This window comes from Zalophus californianus, chromosome 6 (assembly GCF_009762305.2).
Source record: "Zalophus californianus isolate mZalCal1 chromosome 6, mZalCal1.pri.v2, whole genome shotgun sequence".
In the NCBI taxonomy this organism is placed as follows: Eukaryota; Metazoa; Chordata; class Mammalia; order Carnivora; family Otariidae; genus Zalophus; species Zalophus californianus.
In genome coordinates, this window is record NC_045600.1 from 105034760 (window position 1) to 105044138 (window position 9379).

At 46.1% G+C, this 9379-nt stretch overlaps 1 long non-coding RNA gene across 1 annotated transcript; it reads left to right on the top strand.

The window, feature by feature from the left end:
• The first annotated feature begins 1062 nt into the window (after positions 1 to 1062).
• LOC113908710 lies at positions 1063 to 8896 on the top strand. Its single transcript, XR_003515577.2, has 3 exons — positions 1063 to 1561; positions 4616 to 4852; positions 8614 to 8896. It is a non-coding gene; the product is annotated as an uncharacterized LOC113908710 (long non-coding RNA).
• Positions 8897 to 9379: the final 483 nt, after the last annotated feature.

The window sequence follows — 9379 nt, forward strand, 5'->3', positions numbered from 1 at the left end:
GACACATAAATAAAATCTTAAAAAAAAAAGTTTAAGGCCTTAAACTTTCATTTACATATATTGTAAAATGATCACCAACCCCTACTGGTGGACTCTTGAGTTGTTTCCAGTTCTTTCCACAGTTGCAAACAACACTGCAGCCAATGTCCTTGCACATTTATCTTTGCCCTAGCACTGCTATTATTTCTGTGGTGTAGATTCTTAAAAATGGAGTTGAGGATAAAGTATATATACACTTAAAAAAATTCTGATAGCTCTGGTCAAATTGTTTCAGTATCTGGTCCCATCCCCCACCCCCACTGCATTTGTTTTCACAACTCTGTCTCTTTGTACTTATTATTTTTTTAGATGACCTTTAGATGAACTTTAGATGAACAAAAGTATTATCTGGCCTTGTTTTTGAATATAGCGATGAATCAAGCACCACGACTGCCTTGAAAAATTCGGTCTGATAGGGATGGGGGGGTGCAAAGTGGTATCCTGTGTGTGGGGGGGGTAGCTGCCAAATAAACTGCAAAATAAACAGTCACCCCATCAAGGCTATAGGGCTGGCACAGAAGGCTGGACCATGGGCTCTGGGAGCCCCCAGGAGACAGCAGCATGGGGTCTGAGGACAATCAGGGAGGCCTCCATGGAGGAGGTTTCCTGCCTAGCCTTTGCATTGGTTCCAGAGCATTTTCTAGAACACTGGCTCATTGAAGCTCACGGTAGCCCTTAGCATTAAGTGGTATTATTATCTCCACTTTCCAGATGAGGAAACTGAGGCCTGGAGAATGAAAGTCTTGCCAGCTCCACCTCTGAGCTCTTCGCTTCCCTTTTCCTCTCTCTCCGTTGTGCTTCCCCTATCCTCCCCCAGCCCCTCCTGCCCCGACCCTGAGCCATGCCGCCTGGGCGGGCAGGAGCCCTGCAGAGCCCTGGGCCGGGGCACTGCTTCTGGATACTGCCCGGGGCTTCTTACAGCGGCTGGGACGCAGACCCCCACGGGTCTAGGGGGCACCCTGACCCGCTCTGCGGCCTAGTCCACACCGCACTGCCTCACCTCCCGGCCCACAGCTCCGGGTCATCCCCGCCCTCCTGCCGGCAAACTGCTCTGGGCAATCAGGCCTTTGGGAGTTCTTCTGGGTGAAGCATGTGCTCCGTCCGAGCTGCAGAGTTTCAAATGCACATTACCCTGACAGGAACCCATCGTCAGTCGCCACACTTTCGGTGTGAAGAGCGAAGGGGTCCTGAGGTCTTGGGCGCTCAGGTTGACGAAGGCCTGAGGCTCTTCCGGAGGTCCTTCGTGAAGAGGGAAGTCAGGGGAGTGGGAATTAAACCGGCAGTTCACCCCCCGGTCCTGCCATCCCTGCAACTCTGGCCGCTTTTCACCCCGCCCCCCAGGGGCCAAGTCCTTGCCTGGCGGTCAACGACCTGCGCCGCGCTTCCGGGGAAAACCCCAGAAAACAGAGCAGCAGGAAGCCGGCGTGGAGGAAGAGCTCCGAGAGACTCGGAGCCCGCGGGTGGGACCCCGCTTCTCCGCGCGGAGCCTCCCTCCGTGGCGGCCGGACCCAGCCAACCTCAGGTCAGACTACGGTCGGTAATCCCCGGCGGCTCGCTCCTCACGCTCCTCGGGCTTCCGTCACGCGGCTTCGTGGCGGCGGACTACTGTGCGCACACCTGAGGCAATTACGGTATTTCCTGCCGGCAGCTCTTAGCCGGCTCTGGCTCCCCCGTGTGTCGACCGCGGGAACTGCAGTTGGGCCGAACGGAGAAGCTGCGCCGCGCAGCTGGAGAAGCGGCGTGAGCGGCCGCTGCATGCCTCTCTCTGGTCCGGCTCCTACGTCCCCCCACCCCCACCCCCCCGTGCCTGCTTGCGCTGTTTTTTGAGGTTTCCCCGCCAAACGCTTTTCTTCTCGGCGAGCGAGCGTACCCTAGAGTCGGGGTACCCAGGGGACTCAGACTGCAGCGCCATGTGGACCACCGAGTTCGCCTCCGAGAGAGGCATGCCCGGATTCCACTCTCAACTCTCCTGTTTGCCGTGTGTCCCTGGGCGAGTCATTACCTTTCTGCACTTCACTTGCCTCCTCTGTAAAGTGGAGCTTAGATTTACTAGTTCTTGCCTCACAGGGTTGTCAAGATGATTCAGCGGGATAGGTGGCAGGTAATAATTACCACCATAATGAGTCACTCGCTGGGTCTGGGACTGCTTTAGGCATTTTGAAATGACCCTGTAACAAAGTATCATCCATAGATGAAGAAACTGAGATTTAGTGATTTGCCCAGCGTCACACAGCTAGAGAGTGGCAGAACTGGGACTAGACTCAGGAAGACATGAGTACACAAGTGTTGGGCAGTGTGGGTGGGGTCCAAGGTTTGTAAGTTTAGGGGGGTGCCTAGAGGCCTGAAAAATAAAACAGCCCTGCCTTCCTTTGGGTCGTCAATCAATGCTTTCTTTCTCTAATGAATTATTCATCCTGTCTTAGTATAATGCTTGTGTGGGCAGGGAACTAAAAGACCATCCATGAAGTGCAGAGATGGGGAGAGACTTCTCCAGGGTCACATGGCTGGGCACTGCAGAACAGGGCTGGAGCTCAGGACAGGGCTGTTTGCCCTACCCTTCCCCTCTGGGTAAGCAACACTCAAGCTACCCACTTGGTACTGGCACCTCTCCAGGGGCTGCACACTGGCCTCCCCTGACCCTACTTGGTCAGAACCTTCTGCCATTCCCCTCCATCCCTTCACCAGGCATTCCAGGCCTCTCTCCCCTAAAGGGCTGATGCTCTAAGCAGAGAGACCTGTGCAGCCTCTGGCTTCCAAGTGCTGGCACATGACCAGTAAATATTTTGCCATTTTGTGTGTGTGTGTGTGTGTGTGTGTGTATCTTTTTTCCTTTTGTTAGAATGGGGCTAGCTGGGGCACCTGGGTGGATCAGTCTATTAAGCATCTGCCTTGGGCTCAGGTCATGATCCCCGCTGAGCAGGGAGGCTGCTTCTCCCTCTTCCTCTACCTCTCCCCACTGCTTGTGCACGCGCTTTCTCTCTCTCCTCTCTCAATAAATAAATAAAATCTTAAAAAAAAAAAAAGAATGGGGGGTGCCTGGGTGGCTCAGGCGGTTAAGGGACTGCCTTAGGCTCAGGTCATGATCCCAGGGTCCTGGGATCAAACCCCGCACCAGGCTCCCTGCTCAGCAGGGAGCCTGCTTCTCCCTCTCCCTTTGCCGTTCCCCTGCTTGTGCTCTCTCACTCTCATTTTCTCTCAAATAAATAAATAAATAAAATCTTTCTTAAAAAAAAAAAAGGAATGGGGTTAGCTATGGTAGCTACACTTGTGGTGAGCATAGCATAATTTTATAAGCTGTCCAAACTTGTCCAATGGTGATGTTGTTCATCTGAAACTAATGTAACATTGTGTGTCAGCTGTACTCAACTATATGAAAGAAAGAAAGAAAGAAGAAAGAAAGAAAGAAAGAAAGAAAGAAAGAAAGAAAGAAAGAAAGAAAGAAAGAAAGAAAGAAAGAAAGAAAAGAAAAAGAAAGAAAGAAAAGAAAGAAAGAAAAGAAAGAAAGAAAGAAAAAGGAAGGAAGGAAGGAAGGAAGAAAGATAGAAAAAGAAAGGGGGCTAACATAATATATAGCGAGTGATTCCCAGTGTCATCTTAGGGTATATGAATCATGGGTATGTTTTTTCTTGTCTGTATTTTAAATTTTCTTTGGTAATGAACAAACATTACTTCATGAGTAAGACAAGAAATAAAAGTTGTTTCAAAATTCTTTTAGGGGGGCACGTGGGTGGCTCAGTCAGTCAAGGGTCTGCCTTCGGCTCAGGTCATGATCCCAGGGTCCGGGATCGAGCCCCACATCGGGCTCCCTGCTCAGCGGGAAGCCTGCTTCTCCCTCTCCCATCCCCCTGCCTGGGTTCCCTCTCTTGCTGTGTCTCTCTCTGTCAAATAAATTAATAAAATCTTTAAAAAAATTATTTTAACCATTAGAGACGATGGACTCTGAAAAACAAACAGGGTTCTAGAGGGAGGGGGGTGGGGGGATGGGTTAGCCTGGTGATGGGTATTAAAGAGGGCACATTCTGCCTGGAGCACTGGGTGTTATGCACAAACGATGAATCATGGAACACATCAAAAACTAATGATGTAATGTATGGTGATTAACATAACAATAAAAATTATTTAAAAAATTATTTTAAGAAGAAGGCCAACAATCATAAAGAAAATGAGCTAGAAATAAGAACAGATTGTTCTCAGAAAAACAATGAAAATGGTTTTTAAACATAGACAAGATCACCAACTTTGCTCCTAATGACAGAAATGCAAATTAAAATTACACCGAGCCCCACATTGGGCTCTCTGCTCTGCTTCTTCCTCTCCCTCTGCCCCGCCCCCCTGCTCATGCTCTCTCTCTGTGTCACATAAATAAATAAAATCTTTTTTAAAAATCACATTTAGTTACCATTTTTTACCTATCAGATTGGCAAAAATCCGAGTTTGACAGCATGTTCTGTTGGGAAAGCTGTGAGGAAATAGGCACTCTCATACATTGCTGATGAAGTGCAAAATAGTACAGATTCTGTGGAGGGGATTTGGCAATCGCTAGCAAAATCACATGTGCATTTATCCTTTAACACAGCAACCCCGCTTCTAAGAATAGACCCCATGGATGCACTGGTAAAAAAAAAAAAGCCAAATGATACATGCACGAGGCTATTCATCGTAACTCTATTGTAATAGCCAAAGATTGGAAATAGGCACGTGTCCATCAGAAGGGGACTGGTTGGCTAAGCCACACAATGGAGGACCCTGAGGCCGCAAAAGGAACAAGATCACAACATACCATCGCAGAGAGATCACCCGGGTGGCTTCTTCTGTGAGTAAAGCAATGTGGGTGTCCACAGTAGGCAAATCTGTAGAGACAGAAGGTAGATTAGCGGTTGCCTAACCACTGGGGCTGTGGTGGCAGAGCTGGGGTAGTGAGAGCTAAAAAGGTATGGAGTTTCTTTTTTTGGGTGATGAAGATGTTCTAAAATTTAATGGTGATGATAATACAACTCTGAACAATACCAAAAACCATTGAATTGTATGTACACTTACATGCGTGAATTGCATGGTGTCTTATATCTCAAGAAAACTGTTATCAAAAAAAGACAAGGTGAGGGGCGCCTGGGTGGCTCAGTCATTAAGCATCTGCCTTCGGCTCAGGTCATGATCCCAGGGTTCTGGGATCGAGCCCCGTGTCGGGCTCCCTGCTCAGCGGGGAGCCTGCTTCTCCCTCTCCCTCTGCCTGCTGCTCTGCCTACTTGTGCTCTCTCTCTGTCAAATAAATAAAAAAAAAAAAATCTAATAACAAAAAAAAGGCAAGGTGAGCAATTGTGTGTAATATGCTATTATAGGAAAGGGAAAATACATATCTATGTCATGTTACATATACATATATAATTGAATTAAACAATATAAGGGTAAGCAACAACAACAGAAAAGGTATTATGTCAGTCAGGATTCAGTTGGAGAGCAGAATCGCTCTGAGATTACAGGATGGGGGCTTTATCTTAGTAATTTGCTTTGCACAATTGTGGAAGGAGCTGGTGAAGACAGTGACTGCAAGAGGAGTTGGGGGAGCAGAGGATTCACTAGCCAGTCAATCTGAGAAACCAAGTATGTCTAGCCGCCCAAATGGAACCACAGGGGAAGCTGCAGGGAGGTCTCTAGGAAGCTGTCTCCTCTACATAGAGGATGCCTCTGCGCCTGCCTCTGAACATCTATGGTAGCCTGGGGCTGCTGTTGGTCAGTCGGGTCATCAGAGGGGAAGAAAAGCTAGATATGAATGAAGGAGAGCAAGAACCAGCTGGAAGCTGCTGGGCTATGACAACTGACTGTGACAACCTTCAGAAAATTGACTTTGAAACTATAAATATTTTACATAATTATTGAACAAAATTAACCTTTAAAAAAGCAAAAATGAAACAAACCTCTGATTTTTTTCCCAAACCTATGCATGTTGAGTTGGTGGCATAACTACACAGAGAGGAACTATTCCAAGTGACTTCAAAACAGTAATGTGATTATATGCCCCTAGAGGGATATATCCCAATGACAAGAAAACCTTTTTTTTTTAAGTAGGCTTCACACCTAGCACAGAGCCCAACACGAGGCTTGAACTCAAGACCCTGAGATCAAGATTTGAGCTGAGATCAAGAGTTGGACCGACTGAGCCACCCAGCCCCCCCCACCCCCTTTTAAGTAAACTCTTTACTCACCATGGGGCTCAAACTCATAATCGTGAGATCATGAGTCGCTCACTCTATGGACTGAGCCAGCCAGGCGCACTACAAGACAAACTTTTTAAAAATACTTAAACCTGTTCAGGAATCACGTTGTTGGTTTTTATGCTGGAATTGTTATCCTGAGACTGTTGTGAGTATATTATGGTTATAGTGAATGAGGAATTATCTTGAAGTCACTGAGAAGTGGGACTTCCACCATGGGATAAAGAAAATACAGATGTAATTTTGATAACATTAGGTAAAACCCTGTTGTCTTGAATTTGAGCTTATATTCATTGTCTTGAGTGTGAACTCATGATACATTTTATCAGGAAACAAACAGATGAATCATTTCCTAGCTCTATCCACTGGAAGGTCCTAGAAATAAGACTAACCCAGGAGCAATGATCATCCCTAGAGCCCAGACTGTGTTCTCTCAGCATCTTTCCCACTAAAAGGACCCAAGACTCCTTGGGTCTAGAAATGGCTGATTCTAGGTCTGGTGCTGGGAATGTGCTGGATCAGTCTGGAGTATCTTGTCACACCAGAAGCAGGGAAGCTGTTAAAGACTACTGTGGTTGAGGTAAAAGGGTTTAGGTTCCAGTTTGGCCAAAGAGGACATAATTTGAGCATCAGTAAGGAAAATAACTTCAGTGGATTAAACACACTGAATATGGGTAAATATGAATTTACTTCAGAATAATGCAGGGGAGAGAAGGAAGTTAACTAGGATTAACAGCTGAACCTGGATGATAGGTATATGGGGTTTATCATCTTATTTGCTCTAGTTTTATTTATATTTGAAATTTTCTATAATTTTTTTTATAAAATTCCTATCTCTTAGATAAGGCAAACATGGGAAAATATTATTATGTGATACTATTCTTTCAACTCTTCTGTAGGTTTGAAATTTTTCTAAGTAAAACATTAAAGAGAAAAAAAAAATCATCTCTTTGTCTTTTCCTTTTGCTTCAGGCGAGAGGGCTCACAGCTCAGACCTAGGGTCCAACGCCTTGAAAAATAATGCAAGTCTTTATTTTTAAAGTGACAGGGAATTCAGGGAAGTTCAGATTGTTAAAAAAGAAAACCACAGGCCCAAGATGGTGTCACTTATGCTAGGCCAAGTCACCAAACAGGAGCTGAATGCCTAACCTAAGTGCAGTTTGAACCTCCCCCAGAAACATAATCTCAGTTAAAGTTAGTCAGGGATTTTCTGGTCAGCACCAGTGAAGTAATCTGTCACATGGGCCCTCTCCTTGCCTGGAACAATCCTTTCTTTTCTTTCGCTAATAACCTCCTTGTCCCACCCTCCTTCCTGTAAAAATGACAAACAGGGCACATGACTCCCTTACTTGGTGGAAGCCCTGAACATGTAGGTTTGAAGTTCCAAGTACCCCAAACAACACTTGCAAGGAGTCCAGATAACTCTTAGGTTTTACTCCTAGCTCTGACCTTGCTGGGTTTGGGGACTGCTCCATTTGGTGGTCTGGGACCGTAACATTTCTACTCAGAATGGACCCTGGGCACCCAAGGTCTGTGCCGTGAGGCAGCTCGCTGAGGCAAAAGGATCAAGACAAAGAGATGATTTTTTCTCTCTCTCCCTTTTTTTTTTAAGATATTATTTATCTATTAGAGAGAGAGAAAGAGTGAGAGAGAGAGAGAGACCATGAGCAGGGGAGGGAAGGGTAGAGGGAGAAGCAGACTCTCGCTGAACAGGGAGTCAGATGTGGGACTCCATCCCCCTGGGATCATGACCGGAGCCGAAGGCAGACGCTTAACCGACTGAGCCACTCAGGCGCCCAGATTCTTTTTTTCCTCTTAATTTTTACTTAGAAAAATTTCAAACCTACAGAAAAGTTGGAAGAATAGTACCACATATTAATATTTTACCATAGTTGCCTTATCTAAGAGATAGGAATTTTGTAAAAAAAATTACTATAGAAAATTTCAAATATACATAAACGTAGAGCAAATAATAAACTAGTCTGGTGTACCATTTGAGTATGAAATGACAGAGCAATGAGCTCTGAATAGGAATAAGTAGACCCAGTGTTACTTGTGTGTCCCAGAATTACAGATTGTGACTGCTCCGGAGGCAAAGGCTGCTGTGATAGGGGCAGCATGGGTAGGGATGGACCCTTAAGCCAGTCCAAAAATGACAAAGAGCTAATTGTGGACAAGGAAACGACAAGTGCAAAGGCCCTGAGGCAGGCCAGGGGAAATTTCATTCTACTGAAAGAAATTTAGCAAGTTTATTTTATTGTTTTTTCCCTCCCCAGTGAAAGAGGGCTTCAGCTACCTCCAATTGACTCTATCTGTTCTTGATTGATTGATTTGTTGATTAGGTTCTTCTCATCTCTTAACTCAGGCAAAAGACCCTGCGGGCAAAGCATCCTGTGATGGGAACCAAAACTACCACCCCCTGAAGCAATAAGGACTGCCCTCATGCCTGCAAGCCTCCCGTGACTGACGCCAAGACAATGATTGACCTGACCTTTACTGCCCACCTGCACGTACCCACTGACATTTGCCCCACATTTTCCTTATATAAACCTACAGATATTCTCAGCACTTTGGAGATGGTCTTTGAGATGCTAGTCCGTGGTCTTCAAGGTGTTGGCTGCACTGAAATAAATTCCTTTCTGGTTTCACCACCACTCATTTCTCTGCCTCTGGATTTTGTCAGTAGCCAGGGGCCAAACCCGGTCGGCTTGGGACCTCTGGAGCCAAGTGCTCTTGTACCCTTGGGCCCCAGCTACATGAGGATTGGAAAAAAAAAAAAAGACATTTGAAATGATGTGCATAATTACTAAGCTACAAAATTAATAGGCTAAAACGATATGTAGAGCTCATAAGTGAGTATAATTGACATTATTTTTCCACAGTCAAACCAAGTTTTCCATCACTTTGATATTTCCTCATTGTTTCTAGTGGGTGTTAAGGTCAATCACATCCCTCTGTCACACACACTCATACGGGTCCTGGAGCCGCCCCACATGCCCTACCCCAAGCCCCAGCACTGTGCTCTCAGGCTCTCTCTTCATCCCTGTCAACTGTGTTGGTCTCTGATTTACCTCTTCTGTCCTCCTACCCCCACAGTCCCTAATGCTAAAGGGATGGAGGCAGCACGTGTG